The sequence below is a fragment of the Octodon degus genome, unplaced genomic scaffold, assembly GCF_000260255.1.
Source record: "Octodon degus isolate 3935 unplaced genomic scaffold, OctDeg1.0 scaffold00303, whole genome shotgun sequence".
Taxonomy (NCBI): Eukaryota; Metazoa; Chordata; class Mammalia; order Rodentia; family Octodontidae; genus Octodon; species Octodon degus.
The window spans coordinates 1,715,338-1,734,092 of NW_004524879.1; positions in this window are offsets into that span (position 1 = coordinate 1,715,338).

The following is an 18,755-nucleotide window of genomic DNA, read 5'->3' on the forward strand; positions in this document are numbered from 1 at the left end:
AGAAGGAGGAGATAGAGGAAGAGATGGGCAAGGTGGAGGAGATGGAAGAGGAGTTGAAGGAGGAGATGGAAGAGGAGCTGGAGGAGGAGATGGAAGAGGAGCTGAAGGTAGTAGAGGAGGTGGAGAGTATGGAGGAGGAGGTGGAAGAAAAATGAGGAAAGGAGGAGGTGGAGGACATGAAGGAGGAGGATGTGGAGTAGGTGGACCTGGAGGAGGAGATGGAGAAGGAAGAGATAGAGGAGGATGTGGAGGTGGTGGAGGAAGTGGAGGAGATGGAGGAGGAGGAGATGGAGGAGAAGAGGAGGAGGGAGAGGAGAAAGGATGAGAAGAAGAAGCAGGAAAAGTTGAAGGAATAGAAGAAAGAGCAGGAAAAGGAAAAGAATAAGAGGGAGAAAAGCATATAGACATTGTAATGCAACTTAAAATAAATAAAATTGCAATGCTTAAGATTCCTAGTAAATTCTGTTAGGGGTTAGGTAGTTGTCAAAAATAGTTTTAAAGGATCACATTCACACGAAGAAGCTGATTTCAAAATTGACTTTTTCTGAAGTATTTGTTTAACCACTCAGTACATTTTTGAAACAGAGTAAAGCAAAAATAACTCTTGGAGTCTGGTAGTCTTTTCTGTAACTCTACAGCTTAATGTAGGATAATTAACTCTTCTCTCTCATGTTATCTGGAAAAATCTCTTGAGCCTCGATGCACAAATTCATTCTAATGTTCCAGGCTTACATAATTGTGATTTTTAGAAGCTTTTCTTTGGAAACATTCTGCACGGTTCTCTCAATCAGTGAGTCAAATTGAATTATTTAAACAAGGTAAATTGCTAAGACATGTTTATTTTTATATCCTATTATAGACGTGATGTTTTTACTCTTGGGGGAGTTTAATAATTTGGAGCACAACTGTCTTATTAGTTATGGAATGAGACTCAGTATTAAGGCTTCTGGAAGACAAAGTCAGCATTTGCCAAGATTTGGGTTTAAAACAATTGGTTAAATATCAAAATCTAGGGTCATTTATGGTTTCACTGAGCATACTATCCCTCCAGCAATCATTTATTCTTTTTTTGGGGGGGTGGGGGACCAGGGATTGAACTCAGGCTCTTGCGCTTGCCAGGGAAGCGCTTATTCCACTGAGCCATCTCCCAGGGCCTCCCAGCGATCATTTATTTTTATAAAGTAAGAACCTGAGAAAAATCTTCCAGAAAATATTTGTGGTGTTCCCAGTCTCTCTGGTGGAATTTTACATTTTCTTCTCTCTCCTAGTCTTCATGGTTTAGCTTCCAGTGTTCGCCAGCCACCTTTGCTGTTCATCCACCAGACATTGTGAGAAGGTGGTGGGGCGAGGTCTGACTATATCCCCAGTAACCAGCACAGGGAACTGTGAGGAAAGGAGGGGAAAATCAGCCTTTATATCTATATCAGTAGAAGCTATGGGATAATATTTCATTTCTCAGCCAGTGTCAGGTATGTAGTAGGAGTGTCCAGTTCTACCTATTCTCTCTTCCAGCAGATTTCATATATCCATGTGAATAATTTGGTCTCTCATCCATTTTTATTTTAATTTAGTGTTTGGTGAGCAACATGTATCTAACTTTAGTCTTCAGCATATGGAAAGCCCATGTTTCCAGTACCATTTATTTATTATTTATCTATCTATTTATTTATTTACTTTTGGTAGAACCAGGGATTGAACTCAGGCCCTTGTACTTGCCAGGGAAGTGCTTATTCTACTGAGCCATCTCCCCAGTCCCTAACAGTACCATTTATTAAAGAGTCTATCTTTTCTTCCAGTGAAGATATCTGGCCCATTTATTAAGGATAATGTGGCCAAGCGTGTTTGGGGCTATCTCTGTACCTTCTAATAAATTCTATTGATTCTCAGGGCTGACTTTTTCCTGTACCATGCTATTTTATTTATTTATTTTATTATTATTATTATTATTATTATTATTGTTTTGTACTTTAGGGAAAGTTCTACAGGGTGTTCAGGGTCCCACTACTAGATCAGATTCATAATGATCCTCCTGTTTACAGCCTCCCCAGAGCTGGGATTACAGGCGCGTGCCACCACGCCCAGTCTCAATCTCCCTCTCAGTGCACCCCCAAGATTGAGGGCTATCTTTCCATTTTCTGATAGCTTATTTGGTCAAAAGAGAGAAAGAAGATCACTACATACATGTTAAATGAAAATTCCAAGAGGAAAATGTATATAACAATTTGAAATCTGTATGCACTAAGTACCCAACTATAGAATATTAATGGCCATGAAAAATCAAATAAGCCCTAACACAATTTTAACGGGAGACCTTAATACTTTACCATGACAAATAGGTCAATCAGACAAAAAGTCAAGAAAGAAATATCAGACCTGAACCAAACTTGTGAACAAAATGACTCAGTAGATGTCTACAGAGTGTTCTTTTCCACAGTTCAGATTCTTCTCTGCTGCATGTGGGACAGACTCCACAATTGAGGCCCCATGCTCTCCGATAGAACACGTTTAAGTAAATACTTAGAAATTGAAACACAGAAACTACATAAACAGATGGAAATTAAATAACACCCTACTGAACAACCAACTGGTCACAGATAAAGAAGAATTTAAACAACTTCTATAATTAAATGATAATGCCACTGCAACAGGGCCGAACTTGTGAGACGCAGGGAAAGCGGTCATATGAGGGAACGGTACAGCGTGGAGCTACACGCACAAAGCAGAGAGAGCTCAAATTCAAGATGAATATTGAACCTCAAACGTGGAGATGGAGATGCATAAGTGTAGCCCAAATGTCACACAAGGGAGGAGATTATAAAGGTCAGAGCAGAAATTAATGGATCTGAGTCTAAGAAAACAATACAAAGAAGCAATGAATCAAAGAATTGGTTCTGCGAAACATTATATAAAATTCACAAACACTTACCCAGCCTTACAAAAGAAGGAAATGAGACTCATGTGGTTAGTAAGGAAAACAGTGAAATCACAACAGGTCCAGGAGAAATCCAGAAGATCAACATCTACTTTGAGAATCTTTGTGCTGATAAGATGGAAAGCACAGAAGAAAGGGACAGATTCAGATTCCTGGGCACATAGGATTTGCCAAAGATGAATCAAGGGGCTGGAGAGATGGCTCAGTGGTCTAAAGCACCTACTTGGAACAAGCTTGGCAAAGCACAGGGACCGCGGTTCGATTCCCCAGCACCACATGCCAGCCAGCCGCGCCCCCTGGTGGGCTGAGCTGGCCACACACACACACACACACACACACACACACTAAATGTTAAAATAAATAAATAAATAATTTAAAATTAAAAAAAAAAAGATGAATCAAAATGATGTAAAGCTTCTAAATAATCCCGATGTCTGGCAATGAAAGTGAAGATGTAAGTAGAAACTTACCAACAAAGAAAAATCTAGTCCTGATAAATTTACTGCTGAATTTGATAAGAAATTTAAAGATCTCATGCCACTACTCCTCAAACTCTTTAAGGAAATTGAAAGTGAAACACTACTTCAAAGACTCAGTTCCATTTCTAGAAATAATAGCCTAATGCTAAAAACCAGAGAAAGAGCACACAACAAAGAAATCCACACCTCAAAAATAATCTAATCCCCTTAATGAACATAAACACAAAAATCCTCAGTAGGGTACTGGTAAAGAGAATGGAGCAAATGATCTAGAAGATTCCACACCATGACAAAGTAGGATTGATCCCAAGGGTTCAAGAGTAGTTCAACATACACAAATCAATAAATGTAACACACCATGTCAACAGAGATAAGGGCAAACCATAACATGGTCATCTCAATAGATACAGTTTTTGACAAAGCCAAACACCAATTCGTGATAAAAAAAAATAATCTTGCAGAAAATTGGGATAGATGCTCTACGATAACCAACAGTGAGCATCATACTAAATGGAAAAAACGAAAGGCTTTCACAGTAAAATTAGGAGCAAAGATGTCCTCTGTCACCACTCATACTTAATATCATTTTGGAAACATTGTCCAGAGCAATTAGACAAGAGAAAATAAATAATAAAGACAGGAAAGGAAGCAGTTAAATTATCATTAGTTGCAGATGACATAATACTCTACATAGAAGATCCTAAAATGCCCCCCTCAAAAATGACATGGTGATTTAATAACCAAATTCAGTAACAGAGCTGGATATAAAAATCAACACACAGAAATAGCATTCTTGAGGCACAAACAAGGGATAGAGAAATAAGGAAATCCACAGCTTTCACAATAGCATCCACATAAATGAAATAATTAGAAATCAATACAATAAAGGAATTAAAAGAACTTTACTTTGAGAACCACAGTACTTGAAAATTCTTAAGGGCACTGTAAGTTTTCCATATAAATTTTGAAGTCATGGCTTGAGATTATCCTTAAATCTGCCACAAATTACTTTGAATGGCCACATGGCGTGGCAAATTTATTTTCTGATTTTTTTTTTCTGCAGAGCCCAAAAGCTATTTATGGGCAAATTTGCACAACAAGGGAAACCCCCATATGAATAATATTACTCTAAATATAAAAGCACAGAGAATTTAGTAGCATTGTGGGTGATTTTCTTTCCTGGGGTTTATGAAATAGTGCCTGGGAGGACAGTTCTGGAAGAAAAGTGCAGTAAAATTGGTCTAAGTAGAACGAGGCATGTCTACAATGGTCATAGGTTTGGTTCTTGGAAAAATTTGGTCTTGGTCCTCTCCCCCACATTGCTGAAAATTAAAAAGACAGAAAAGGAGATGAAGAAGGGGGAAAGACGGGTTTTAATAAACCCTCCAATGGAATCTGATGCTCATAAAAAACTGGCTATGATGGGAAATATGGCAATCCAAAGTATGTCTCACAGAAATACATTTTTATCCTTCTTTGGGGGGTCTTTTTGAGAAAGGATCTCACCATGCTGTTCAGGCTGGCCTTGAGCTCACTTTGTAGCCCAGGCTAATCTTGAACTAGCAATGATCCTCCTGCCTCAGTCTCCCGAGTGCTAGAATTACAGGCATGCACCACCATACCTGGCTAAATACGTATCTCTTTATCATATTTCAGGCTGATTTCTCAGTGAATGTGAAGACACCAAATTAACTCTGAAAGGCTGCCTTTTTTGCAAAACTAATTTTGCATCCGTAAACATAATTATATTAGCAAATATCACGTTTGCCCTTTCAGCCAGTTCCATTTGAAATCTACCCTTTCTACCCAAGATAGATCTTTCCAGAAGTAGGAAGGATTGGGGACAGGCAGAGAGGACAGCAAGAAGCTGTTTACTAGATATTTTATCTGCATAACAAACAAACCTTCCTCCCTTCTGCCTTCTACCTCAACTTTCCAAGACCTGCACTACCTACCTTCCCCCAAAAGTCAAACCTGTACGTCTCTTTCTATTCTGTATATTGTCCTTTTCTAGTTTAGATGTGTGTTAGCTTGTGGGTTCCCATATTGGAGACTTGGAGATCCATGACAGTCATGTTGCAACATGATGAGAAATTTATGTGTTGAACCAAGGAGCCAGGCTCTATTGGTGTTGTGAGGATTTCTCTCTCTCTCTCTCTCTCTCTCTCTCTCTCTCTCTCTCTCTCTCTCTGGAGTGGAAGTGAATGGTTCTATGCCAAGTCCCTGGGTTCTCTCTGGGTTCCCGACTTCAATGAGATTCCTCCTTCTTGCCATGCTCAAGCTGTTCTAGTGCTATTAAGTTCCTCATCACACCCAGCAAGAGAAACTACAATGTACCTGGAGCTGCAGAACTGTGAGATCAATAGCTCTCTGCTTTATAAAGTGAACCAGCTCTGGGGGCATGCTGATGGTCCCAGAGTTTTGGGAGGCAGAGGCAAGACAATGGCAAACTGGAGGGCAGCCTGGGAAAGATCTCATTAGAAAATAAATGCAGACCTTTTTAATACAGGGTCTGGGCACGGAGCTAAGTTGGGATGGACCTCCTTGCGCTCTTTGTGTCTCGTACCAATTTTCAGTCTCTATATTTAAATACACAGTGGATTTGTCTGCTCTTTTTTCCTGTTATCTACTTGCCAATTCATTTCACAGACTAAAATTATCAAGGCTTCAGAGGCCAGAGAGTACATTGAAAACTTCCCTACAAACTATATCCAGAAGTAACAATCCCCAAAATAGTGGAGTTCTATCTAAGGCTGACATAAAGTAGAAACACATAAATGTAACTACGGATGACTAGGGAACTATTGAATTTCCATGAACACAAAGGTATGCATAGTCAGATGTGTATTTCTGCAAGAAAGTACCCTTTTTTGACCCAGAAATGGCTTCTATCATCTTGATTCAGGAGAGCTGTGTGTCTTGTTTCCTGTGAGTTATTTTATGACCATAGGAGTTACAAGTAATGAACAATGATTCAAAATAGATATTTTTCAAGTGATCTCAAGTCCCCGCAGATATGAAAGCCTGTTTTGTTTTTGCTTGCAGATTGATATACTTTATTTCAGTATGCAGATTAAACTTGGCATCAACTGCACAATGGAAAAAGTATCTGGACTTTTTAATGGATGGGCCACATTATTTTTGTATGTGTTTTGAGACCTCATTTGGTGTTTCAGTCGCCAATAGCAAGTTAAACAACATATTTAGTGCTTGTTCACAAAGCTATGATTTTCCTTCTCTTTTCTAAATTAGCCTTCCACATGTGTTTTTCATTGGGCTTCGTGGTGCATGCCTATCATCCCAGGACTTGGGAGGCTGAGGCAAGTGAATCTTTGCAAGATTCAGGCTATGTAATGAGCTCAGAGACAGCCTGAACTACATAAGTAGACTCTGTCTAAATAAATAAGTAAATACCATTTTAAAAAGGCATTTTTTTCATAGAATGGACTTATATTTAGGCAAAAAAGTAGGTAGATAAATATCTACTAAGGAAGAATTGATAAGTTTATATCTACCGAGCTCCCCCTAGAGATGTATTTCATTCTTTTTTTTTTTTTTCTGAGAAAATTGTTATAGGATAAACCTGTTTTATGACGTTGTCCTCCCTCATTGGTAGAAGTTTGTCAGTTTTTTGAACCTCACTTGGCTCCTTACTATACAAACTCCTTTGAATGTCAAGCTTATTATATAAATATTAAAAAAACTGGTAATACTTGTTAGCATCATAGTTTTTGTTGTGTTCTTTCATGTCAGTCTTTCTGGACTGGAATGAGAAAATTGTGAGAAACTTGAATTGTCCCCTGTTGGCCTTTCACCTGTCTCTCTTGTCTACGAACTTGCTGTACTTAGGATATCCTTTGGGTGAGAAAAGTGCATGTGTTGGGACCTTGGTCCTTGTGTGGGTGTGTTGAGAAGAGGGGGATTCTCTAAAACTTGGGACAGAGTGGGAGGTTTTTAGGTCACTGGGGATGTGCCCACAGATTGAAAGATTTTTTATGGAACTTTAAACTTCCATGGAACTGAAAGCACGAAGATCCACACTTCACCCTACTCCTACTGCAGACTCGCTGGGACCATGTAGGACAGGGCTAGGTTCTGTTTGGACCACCAGGGACAATAGAGACACACCCTAAATTGACCCTGCTACAAACATCCACATCCCAAAAGATAATCAAAGGCCCCAGATTACAGAGAAATCACTTTTATTCTTTTTATTCTCTTTTTCCTTTTTTCTTGTTTGTTGTTGCTGATTTCACTAGCGTGAACATAGATTTTAGGGTTCGTTTTATTTTACTTAGTCCTTGTTTTATCTTTTTGTTCTTCATCTCCTGCTTTTCTGCTCCTAAAACTTGTGTAATCTCCCTTTGTCTTTAGCCTTGACTCTAGTCTCTTTCTTTTATTTTCTCCATGTTTTCTCATTTACCCTTTTAAATTCTCTCCTTTAACAGTAAAATTATGCTATTTGAGGGAATAATTATTACACAGTTTTTTTAAAAAAAATTGCTTTTAGATTTTGTTATGTAACTATCAACATTGAATCCATGGTTTTAAGTGGAAAATGGACAGTTACCACAGTGCAGTATTTTCTGGACGATATTTGATGCTATTAGGACCAATTGTACTATATTAGCCAAGATAGCATAGTTGTTGGGGTCACTAGTTCTTCCCTATGTACCAATACCAAGCTTATCTGTGGTGAGAAACCTTAAACGCACATTCAGAATGACGAGCTCGTAAATCCTTTCACCTTGGATACAGCATAGTTATTGAGGGACCCTCTACCACAAATAACTTGGCTTTTTAGCAAAGACACAGTTTATGCATTTGGATGTCAGGACTGGAATATGGAAATTAGGGAGAGTTATCTTACAACTCTCCCTTTTGCTCTTAGTGGAAAATTCAGATATTCTCTTAAAGATTCCTTGCCATGCTGTAATCTGAATGCATCAGCTCTATCTATGGCTGCGGTAACAGCAGTTAGACTATAAAGGTCAACTCTCTCCTTCCTGTTTCACCTAAAAGACTTAATTAAGCTGCAGATGCTTCTAATGAGAGGCTTTGATAGTGCTGGAGAAGTGAAGCTCATTGAGTTACGTGTGTTCCTTTGCTCAGCTTGTCGTTTGCTGGTTTGCTTTGAAATGCGTGAGCCGGCCGCAGCGGACTAAGATGCCTGCTTAGGCAGGCTCAGTGACTGGGGTTCGATCCCGGGCATTCCGTGCCAGCCCTAATCCTCAGACGTGATAAGGGGGTGACTGAGACAGGGCGTGGTATAGCTTGCCTGTAATCCCAGCACTTGGGAGGCTTAAAATAGGAGGATCACTATGAGTCCAATCTGTGTAATGAGACCCTGCAGATCTTGCACTAAATGCATTTAGACCCTGCAGATCTTGCACTAAATGCATTTTTTAAAAATGAAATGTATGCTAAGAGCTGATCTGCTTTAGACTCTGTAGATTCAAAAGAGAGCTACCATGTAATTCTTGGAAGCGTCCAAAATGGCCAAAGGAAAGAACATCATTCATTGTTTGCGTTTATTATGGAATCTCCTCTATCTCTGAAGGATGTTGAATGAAGTTTGGTGCTAAAAAGTGGCTCATAACTCGGGGCTGGAAACCAGTACTATAGTTTGTAGCACTGGAAGTCTGAAATAGGCCATTGCTCTTTCCCCTCAAATGTTTTTAATCCAAGGAAAACATAAAACCTTGATGTTAATGGGCTTTCCAATGGCTGCAGAGAGGCAGATTCAGAGCTTGAAAAAAAAATCCCAAGTCTCAATCACGATAGGGTAGTTCAACCCTGAAATCCCAGCGTGCTGGCAGGGTGAGAGAGGAGGACTGAAAGTTCAAACCCAGCCTGAGCAACTGAGCATCTTAGTGACACCTTGTCATATAATAATACATAAAACAAGGACTGGGGGTGTCGCTCAGGGCATATGTCCTGGGTTCAATCACCAATGACACACACACACACACACACACACACACACACACAAATAATAAGATAGAAAGGGAGAGAGAGAGAGAGAGAGAGAGAGAGAGAGAGAGAGAAGAGAGAAAGAGAAAAGAGACAGAGAAAGGAACTACGATGGAAAGAGCAAGAGACAGAGATGGAGACCGAGACAGAGACAGAGGCTGAGACGGAGACTGAGATGGAAATGAAAAGGTCTCAGAATCTACGAAGATCTGCTCTGCTTCTACCCAGTGTTGTTTATCGGAGATATCGCTAAGGCCTACTAAACCAGGCAAAGCTCACCAATATTATTGGAAACTACAGAGAAAACCATCCAATACTTCCATAAAACTATGTCACAGCTGTACTTGACTATTTGACCTTCTCTGAATACTGATAAGACCCTTGGGCCTCAGAAGAGTGAGAAAATCGGATATCTAATTAATTAATTAATTAGAAGATTCAGATAAAGCAATTAGCATTTGGAAAATAAGAGTGCGAGATGGCCAGCCAAATAGCTCAGCAGATTAAAGGGCCTGCAAGCAGGTGTAGGGACCAGGGGTTCGATCCCCAGGCCTGCTGTGCTGGCTCTCCCATCCTCCCAGGGCACCCTGAAGCAGCAGTTGAGACTGGGCATGGTGGCGCGTGCCTGTAATCCCAGCTCTTGGGAAGCTGTAAACAGGAGAGTCACTATGAGTCCGATCTAGTAGTGAGACTCTGAACACCCTGTAGAACTTTCCCTAAAATACAGGAAGAAAAAAAAAAAAAAAACCCACAAGTAGTATGGGTCGTTGGCATTATAAGATTGAACTAAAAGTCTAGGGTTTCTGTGATCTAGACAGATGGCACAGGAGAGAGCTGAACTGTCATGCCTGGTGCATGCGAACAGCTTTCTTTCTATAATCCTGATTTGCCCTGCCATTCGTTGTAGAACTACACAAGTTCCACCGCCCTTGTGTCTCGGCTGCAGTCACGGAGCGCCCTGCTTCTGGGAGAGTCCCACTGCTTCCCTAGCCAAGGGCACAAGTCCCAGGTTAGTCCCCAAATCCCTGCCTTGGTTTCCACGTGTAGTACCTCTTCTCAAACATCAACTTAGTGATCCATTTCTTCAAGGCTAGGCTGTTCTTTGCTTATTGAGGATTTTAGGCTGAACCAGGGCAAGGCTTCTAAAACATTACTTTTCAGTGTTGTGGTCAATTTCTGCTTGAGGGACATAGTGATTGTATTTCTTCTGTGGAGTTGGTACGTGCACAGAACTACATAGATAGATGATAGATAGATAGATAGATAGATAGATAGATAGATAGATAGATAGATGGTCTCATTACGCAGCTCAGACTCATAGTGATTGTCCTGTATTCAGCCTCCCCAGAGCTGGGATTACAGGTGTGCGCCACTATGCCTGGACTCGGTCACCAATTTAGCGTGCCCCGGGGCAGGGCTAGCTTGCCATGCAGGATCTGGGATTGAACCCTGGTCCCGGCATGGTCCCGGCATGGTACCGGCATGGTACTGGCATGGTCCTGGTGCTTGCCAAAGCAGGCTATTAGTCCACTGAGCTATGTTGCTGGCCCAGAACACATCTTTATTCTTCTTTTATTCTCCTCCCCTCCTGTCACTCTCCCTCCCTCCATCCTTTCATTCCCTTCCCTGTTGCAAATCTGCCAGCTCACTGGTCCCTAAATTTATCACTTACGTTAGTCTTTCATTCATTTATACTTTGGGAGTCTCATAGCAGAGAAGCAATGTGGTTTTAGTCTCATGCATTTGCTTTATTTTATTTAATAATATGATCTCGACGTGCATGTATTTTCGTACGATCCACTCAAGTTGGTCCTTCTTTAAGACAGAGGAGTGTTTCATGGGGCATCCATTTTTTTTTTTTTTTTTTCCTTTCCGGAATCGGGGATTGAACTCAGGCCCTTAAACTTGCCAGGCAAGCGCTTATTGTACTGAGCCATCTCCCTGGCCCCGGGGCATTCATATTCAGATCTTACTATGCAGCAGAATCCTCTGCAGGGTTTATGGAAACCACGCTCCCCAGGCCCGCCACAGAGGCACGGATGCTGACATTTTCTTGCAGCATTTTTGAATGCTCCCTAAGGGGCTCAGGGCCTTCTAAATGTGTATGGCTGATACTGAACATTAGCAAACAAGTGAGTTCTTTTTTTTTTTTTTTTTAGATTACAGGCTCGCGCCACTATGCCCAGTCTCAATTGCTGTCTCAGCATGCCCTGGGGGTCGTGGGGAGGGTACAGCATGGCAGGCCTGGGGATCAAACCCCCAGCACCTGCGCCTGCTTGCAGGTGCTTTAATCCGCTAAGCTATTTGGCGACTTCTTTAGAAACCTGTTTTGTTTTGCAGAACTAGAGATTGAACTCAGGCCCTTGCGCTTGCCAGGAAGTTCTTATTCTACTGACCTATCTCCCTGGCCCCCCTGGAAAGCTGTGGAGCTGGGATTATTATACATACCCTCCGTTTACCACTGGGCAGACAAAGCTTAGAGTAGCGAAATTGTTCTTTGCACATACTTCAGGAAAGACCAAATGACGATGCCAGCCCTGGCTTTTGCGTCGTGTTTTCATGCGGCACCGTGTCGGCACTCTTGGGGTCAATTCTCCTAGCTGAGCCTATGACTCCTGCAAAGGTCGTTCCTGCTCTCCGATCCTCTCCCGAGGCTGCACTGGCTGAGACACAACTAGCACCGAGGAACAGGGCCAGTGTGGAAGGTCAGCAATTTGGAAAGCTCGGAATTCAACTGTCTGTCCCTCACCTTGCCAGGAAGCCCGCACGTTTTCTTTCCCTTATGGCTGTCTTTCCTTGGCCCAGCAGGGCGGTGGTCTTCTCGCTCTCCTTCATGCTCGCAGCAAGCCCCCCATCCTTGGCAGGCAGAGCGATGCCATCAGTAGAAAAGTCCAATAGCACAACACTCACCGATTGGCAAATTGAGTGACACAGAGGTTAATTAGCTCCTTAATATCTCGAGCTGGACACGGTATTGAAATTAGCAAAGCGGCGTGAGCAATTGTCAGCCTTGTGCTGGGACGGGCTGTGCAATTGTCCTCCAAGGGAGGGACGGGTGACATTTTCTGGGTCACTCTTCAAAGTGTTAGCAGCAGGCGTTCAGATGGGCCCTGCACACGTATAGTGGACATGGATAATAAAAAAGGATATTTCTTATCAGGGAATCAACAGATAAATAGTGTGAAGTTAATTAGGTCAACGATAATCTGAGTGTTTGAACTCCTCACAATGCTGTCTGAGTGAGTCCAAAACAAAGGCCACTGTCAAATAAGCCCAAACAGGAACAACTTCCAGTCAGGGCATCCTGCGATTCCGAGCCCCTCCCCAAGCCCTGCCTTCTCGGGACAGAGAGGCACGCTGAATCGGTGCAGGCGGTGCTTCTGCAAGAGGAGGAGAGAAGAAAATCGGCCAGGGACAGAAACTGAGGATGATCTTTTCAAACCTAATTTAATCTTTCTGGATGCTGGACCTGGCAGAGAAAGGTCGCACAAACTACATACCTCATTCAGCCAAACGTAGCGTTTTGCCATTCTTCAGCGCCGGCCTGTGACCGCCCCACCCGCACAGGCAGAGCAGAATGTCCTATTTAAGTACAATAGCATATCCGTATAACTTCCCACATTTAATCTATTTTAGCAGTACCCTCCTTGTGTCACAGAGCCAACCACGAACCGCACCAACTGACTGCATAATCCGTACTGCATCGAAAGGAAAGAACCCTCATTATATTTTTAAGATTTGTCATGAATTGTCATATCTCCATATAGATAGCTAGACTTGCATTGTATAGAACATATACACATGACTAATGTGCACACATCTTATGGTAGTGGATATATCCATTGCATCATTCATTAACATAATCCATTGTATTCCTCTGAATTATTTACATTATATTGGTGTGTACATTATTTCATTGTGTTTGTTCATACAGCCGATTATATTACTATAGTTACCTGTTGCATTATGCATATATATGTGTGATATATAATGTATCTCTATTATGTATTATGTACATTTATATGCAGAGAGAGAGAAGAAGAATCAGGCTGTGAAGATTTGGAAATTATAGCTTATATCTGGTAACCTAAGCAACCAATGTGAATGATCACACCATGCAATACCGGAACCGTTGTTGAATTTCTGTTGCTTTGTTTAGTGAAATTTTGTGTGTTTCTAATGAGATGTTTTTCTTTTTATTGTATTCTTCAAAAAATGAAAATATTTGTCACCTTAAAAAAAGGAAGGGTTGGGAAGAGAGCTCTATGATCTAAACACCTTCGTGGCAAGCATAAGAACCTGGGATGGATCCCTGGCATGGCATGCTGTGCTGGCCCCAAAAGTGAATGTGGTGGTGCATACCTGTAATCCCAGCACCGGGGAGGTTAACACAGGAGGATCATTACAAGTCTGAGCTGCATAACTAGACCCTATACCAAATAAATGAACATGAATAAAAAATTTGGAAATTATAAGAAAGATGGAAAATGCTGTTATTGTTAGACTGAAGTAGCTCTATGACTATTATCATATACATCCATATCTATCTATGTGTGTATATATGTATATATATTTCATAGAAAGAGCATGTAAGTGAAAAGATGTGTTATTGTACATAAATAGAATATTTTGCTTTGGCAATTTGTCATTATTGTTTAGGGAAAAATAGAGAGAGAGAGAGAGAGAGAGAGAGAGAGAGAGAGAGAGAGAGAGAGAGAGAGAGAGACAGAGACAGAGACAGAGACAGAGACAGAGAAAAATATATGAAATGTTCATGTACTGCAGGAAAAACAACTGTTATAAATATTTTGATGACAAATTTATTGAGACATCAAGAGATTAATATTTTAGCTTTGGCCTCTACAATTACAAGATGTGCTTCATAAAGTGAGAGCCATTAACTTTTGGACACACTTTTACTTTACCTGTGTTTATACACTTAGGGTGGAATAGGTATGCATGGTTTTTCCTCAAGACTTTGATATATATATATGTGTGTGTGTGTGTGTGTGTGTGTGTGTGTGTGTGCGTGTGTGTGCGTGTGTGTGTGTGTTCCTGTATATGTGATAGTCTAATTTCTAACAGGTATATGCTTCTTGAGTATAGAAACAGACAGTTATTATTTTTAAACCTAAGCACCTTGAAATAGGATTTGAACGTTACCGTTGTTTTGTTACAGTCTGTAGCGTGAAGGAGGGAATAACTGAACATTGAATGAACCCAAGCCTGGTAGGTTTCTCATACAAATCTTCACCTTTTGCTGATGAACATGGTTACCATTTGGAGACAGGACAACTTCTTCATTTGAGGTTGTTAAGGGCCATTTAGGCTTTAGAACTGATGAGAAACGACCAGGGAGAGAGCCAGTTGGAACAGGTGTGGCAGTGGTAGGGAGGGTGCCTAGTCATAGTACTTGAAAACATTGCTCCTTTGCCTCTTCTTCTTTTTTGACTTTTTTTATTTTATAAAGACAGTACAAAATAGTAGCAAAACAGAAAAATTACAAGTGATACGGCATTTCCCTTAACAAAGTAATATGAATTTTACAGTATTTGCTGTATTGCATAATGTTGTCTTCCAAACAGTTGTACCAACCAGGTATACCCATGCAAAATTGGAAGAAGAAAGTGAGAAAGAAAGAAATATGGAAGGAAAAGCGGAAACAATTGAGAGCAGGACACAACAAGTGAAGCAGCCGCTGCTCCTTCCCATCGACCAGCAAAAACGCACAGTACAGTGGTCCAAACCATCCTGCTTACATACCTAAAAAAATCTCTAAGTCTTTAAATAAATTCCCCCACTCCCTCCCCTATCCTTCTCCTCAACTCAGTAACTCTTTCCTTTTGGATAAGCTCATTCCCCTTTTACCAGTATCTACTGTACCATCCATGTTCAGACCCTCATGTGCAAACATCATGTTGTCTCCTTAGTGTGAGAACCTTCACCTCTTTTGTGTTCCTATTTGTAAGTCCTTACGAGTTCATTACAACGCTCAATAATACCAGCCTTTCACATTTAAGTGTCTCTGATTTGTCTTTGCTCCAAAAATGAGTCACGTCTCACACAAAGTTGGCAAGCCTGTGCCACACGTGCTATTGTGTTTTCCTTTTTAAGACAAAATATATTAATATAAAGTTATTTTTTTCCACACTAAAACCTGAGTGCTACAGTGCAGCTGCAGTACGGTGCTTTGTGATAAGTAAGTGGGTTTTGAGTCGTAGTCTGGCGCTCCGTCTCTGAAATGTTTGCCTTCTCTGCTCCAAAAGAAAGAAAATCTCCAGTACTATGTATAACAACCTGTTCTAACTGACCATGACCGTCCACAGAGAACGAGGTGTCCTTCGATTAAAACAGGACAGGAAAGGCTCAATAGAGGATCCCAGACACTAGTGATGGATCAAGTTTAAACCACAGTGTTAAACAGATGCAGAAATGTTAAATTAACATATTAAGCATATTTCTAGATATCTAGGAATCTGTCACTGAACTAAATTTTCCTCTGTAACTCTGAAGGAAAATAGTTTCAAACCCCACCCTTACCTCTGAAAAATATGTGCTCTTGGTGACAGAAAGCCCAAGGAATGGTCTGTGTTAGTTTCCTAAGATTATTATAATAAATTCTTATAAAATCAGAAGCTGAGGACAGGGCTTCTATATTAGTGTCGATTATTACAAGGCTTTTTTGGTAGGTCATAACTCCATTCGTGCACCCCTCCAACCATTTGTTCATGTACCTATCAGACATCCATTCGTTGTTTATTTCTTTAAAAAAGTAAAAAAGTCAAAAACTGAGAAATGATACAGAATTTCACTAAAAGTGATTGGAACTCAACAATGGTTGTTCCGTGCCACCTCTGTCCCTAGGGTGCATTGTGACAGCAATTGAAACTGGGCCCGGCGGTGCACGCCTGTAATCCCAGCACTTGGGAGGCTGAAACAGGAGAATCACTACGAGTCCGATCTAGTAGTGAGACCCTGAACACCCTGTAGACCTTGTACGAAATACAAAAAGAAAGAAAAGAAAACCACAAACAGAATAACAACAGTTGTTATACTGCATGATGTTGTCTTCAAATTAGTTGTTCAGAATACCAAATATAAGCATCCAAAACTGGTAAAATATTGTAAAAAAAATTTAAAAGGAGAGAGAAAATATTAAATATCAATTATTCCTTTTACTAGGTCAGTAGAAACACACACACACACACACACACACACACACACACATATATATATATATATATATATATATATATATATATACATATTTCAAGTTATTCCTCTCCTTTGAACAGTTTCTTTCCCTTTCATAGCACCCATTGTACATTTCAGATTTTATTTATTCTTTCAGTTTCTTATACCAAGGACACAAGATAAAGTTTACACATGCGGGTCTCATTTATTTCACTTGAGTACAGTGTCTAAACTTCCATCCTTCTACCCGTAAAAGCCTCAAGTTCATCTTTCTTGATAGCTGAGTAATACTCAATTGAATAAAAATGCCACATCTTCTTTATCCATTCCTCAGCCGATGGGCATTTGGGTTGTTTCCAAGATTTAGCTACAGCAAAGTAAACTGCTATAAACGCAGGTGCACAAATATCATTGTGGTGTGATGTTCCTATGTACTTCTATGAAGTAGGAAGGAATTAAGGGGTGGGGACCCAGCCCTTTGAATCTTCTTATCATCTTCTGAGAAGGAGACTGATGCTCACATGAGTACCAACCACATACCCCACAATGGTCATCCTCTCTCAATGTCCTTGGCTTCATCACACCTGAGCAATCTCTTCTACCAGGCAGGGCAACGCATTCACAGGTTAATCGTTTTAGGATGTGGACATCTCCTTACTACCACTATCCAACAGAGCCCTTTGTCCCTGGCATGAGCCAAGAGGGAGTCTCAGCAGTTCAGTGTTTTGTTCAGGGACTGCAAGAGTCACGTTAGAGGTGAGATCATCAATGAAAAAACACACACTCACACAATGAGGTGTGAGCTTGCTTGATCATGGTTTCTTCCACTTTTGTCACTGAGCCATCCCCACCAAAGCCCCAGCTTCAACTCCAGCACTGCTCCATAACTGGATCCTCAGCTCTGCATACTCAATCAACACAACAGGGAATTCACTGCTTTATTGGCTCACACACTGCATGTAGCTCGATAAATGCGAAAAGAATTGTGTGACCCTCACCACTGATTTTTAGTCTGTATTCATTTATTTGGTGCAGGGTCTCACTACCCAGCTCAGACTCATAGTGATCCCCCTGTCTCAGCCTCCCCAGAGCTAGCGTGACACCATGTGCAGTTTTGGTGGCCGACACAGCATGCCTGGGGTTCTAGGGTTGGCACACCATGTGATACAAGGAATTGAACCCAGGTCCTTGCTTTTGCTAGGCAGTTGCTTAGACTGAAGCGTTATCTCGCCAGCCCTCACCCGTGTTTTATACTTTATCAAAAGTGCGCGTGCTTCAACCGAACGAATTGGCTTTATTCTGATCTGCACCAAGGTACTTTTGCAAGAGAGATGGTACTTGCATATCCCACACTCATCTTAAATGACCTTTTCTGACATTGTTAAAGAAAAAACAGAAAGAAAAGAACCCTGGATAAATTTTAGTAGATATTAGTAAATGCTATCATGTGGCTGATACTGAACTGCTTTTAACCTACAAAAGAAGTGGCAATTTGATGCAATTCTACCTGGAAAGGATTGACAAATGGATAGTCTGGCTTTTATTTGTCTAGAGTTTTTTCCTTGTTAGAATGGGCGTTGGAGACACAGTGTGATGGATGTTTTCTTTTCACTGTCCAGAGTGGTCTGCAATGAATTCACCATGTAACAGTGCACTAAATCTCAGGTTCACAAAGCAGTATTACACCAATTCCTATGTTCATTTGCTTAATGAGGATTTCTCAGTTTACTGAGCGCCCATACATGTGCTGTATTTCATACATCATCATCCTAACGAACAACTTCAGCATGGCCTGATCCTTGCATGTCCCTAGAGGAAGTATGAAATATATTGCTGTTGCTGAATTTTTTTAAGTGTATTTGGCACAGGGTCAATGTAGCTGAGTCTCATAGTGATCCTCCTGTTTTCAAACTCCATAGCACTGGAATACAGGCATGCACCACAAGGCCGGGTCTCAGGGGGCAGCTCAGCATGTCCGGAGGCAGGGTTGGCATGGCATGCGATTCTGGGGAGTCAAACCCTATTCCCTGTGCTTGCCTAAGCAAGCACTTAGTCTGCTAAGCTATCTTACTGGCCCAACTGTTCCTGATTTCTTTACTTTATTTATGTATTTGTTTATTTCTTTTAGGGAAGAGTCTGCAGGGTGTTCAATGTCTCACTACTAGATCAGACTCATA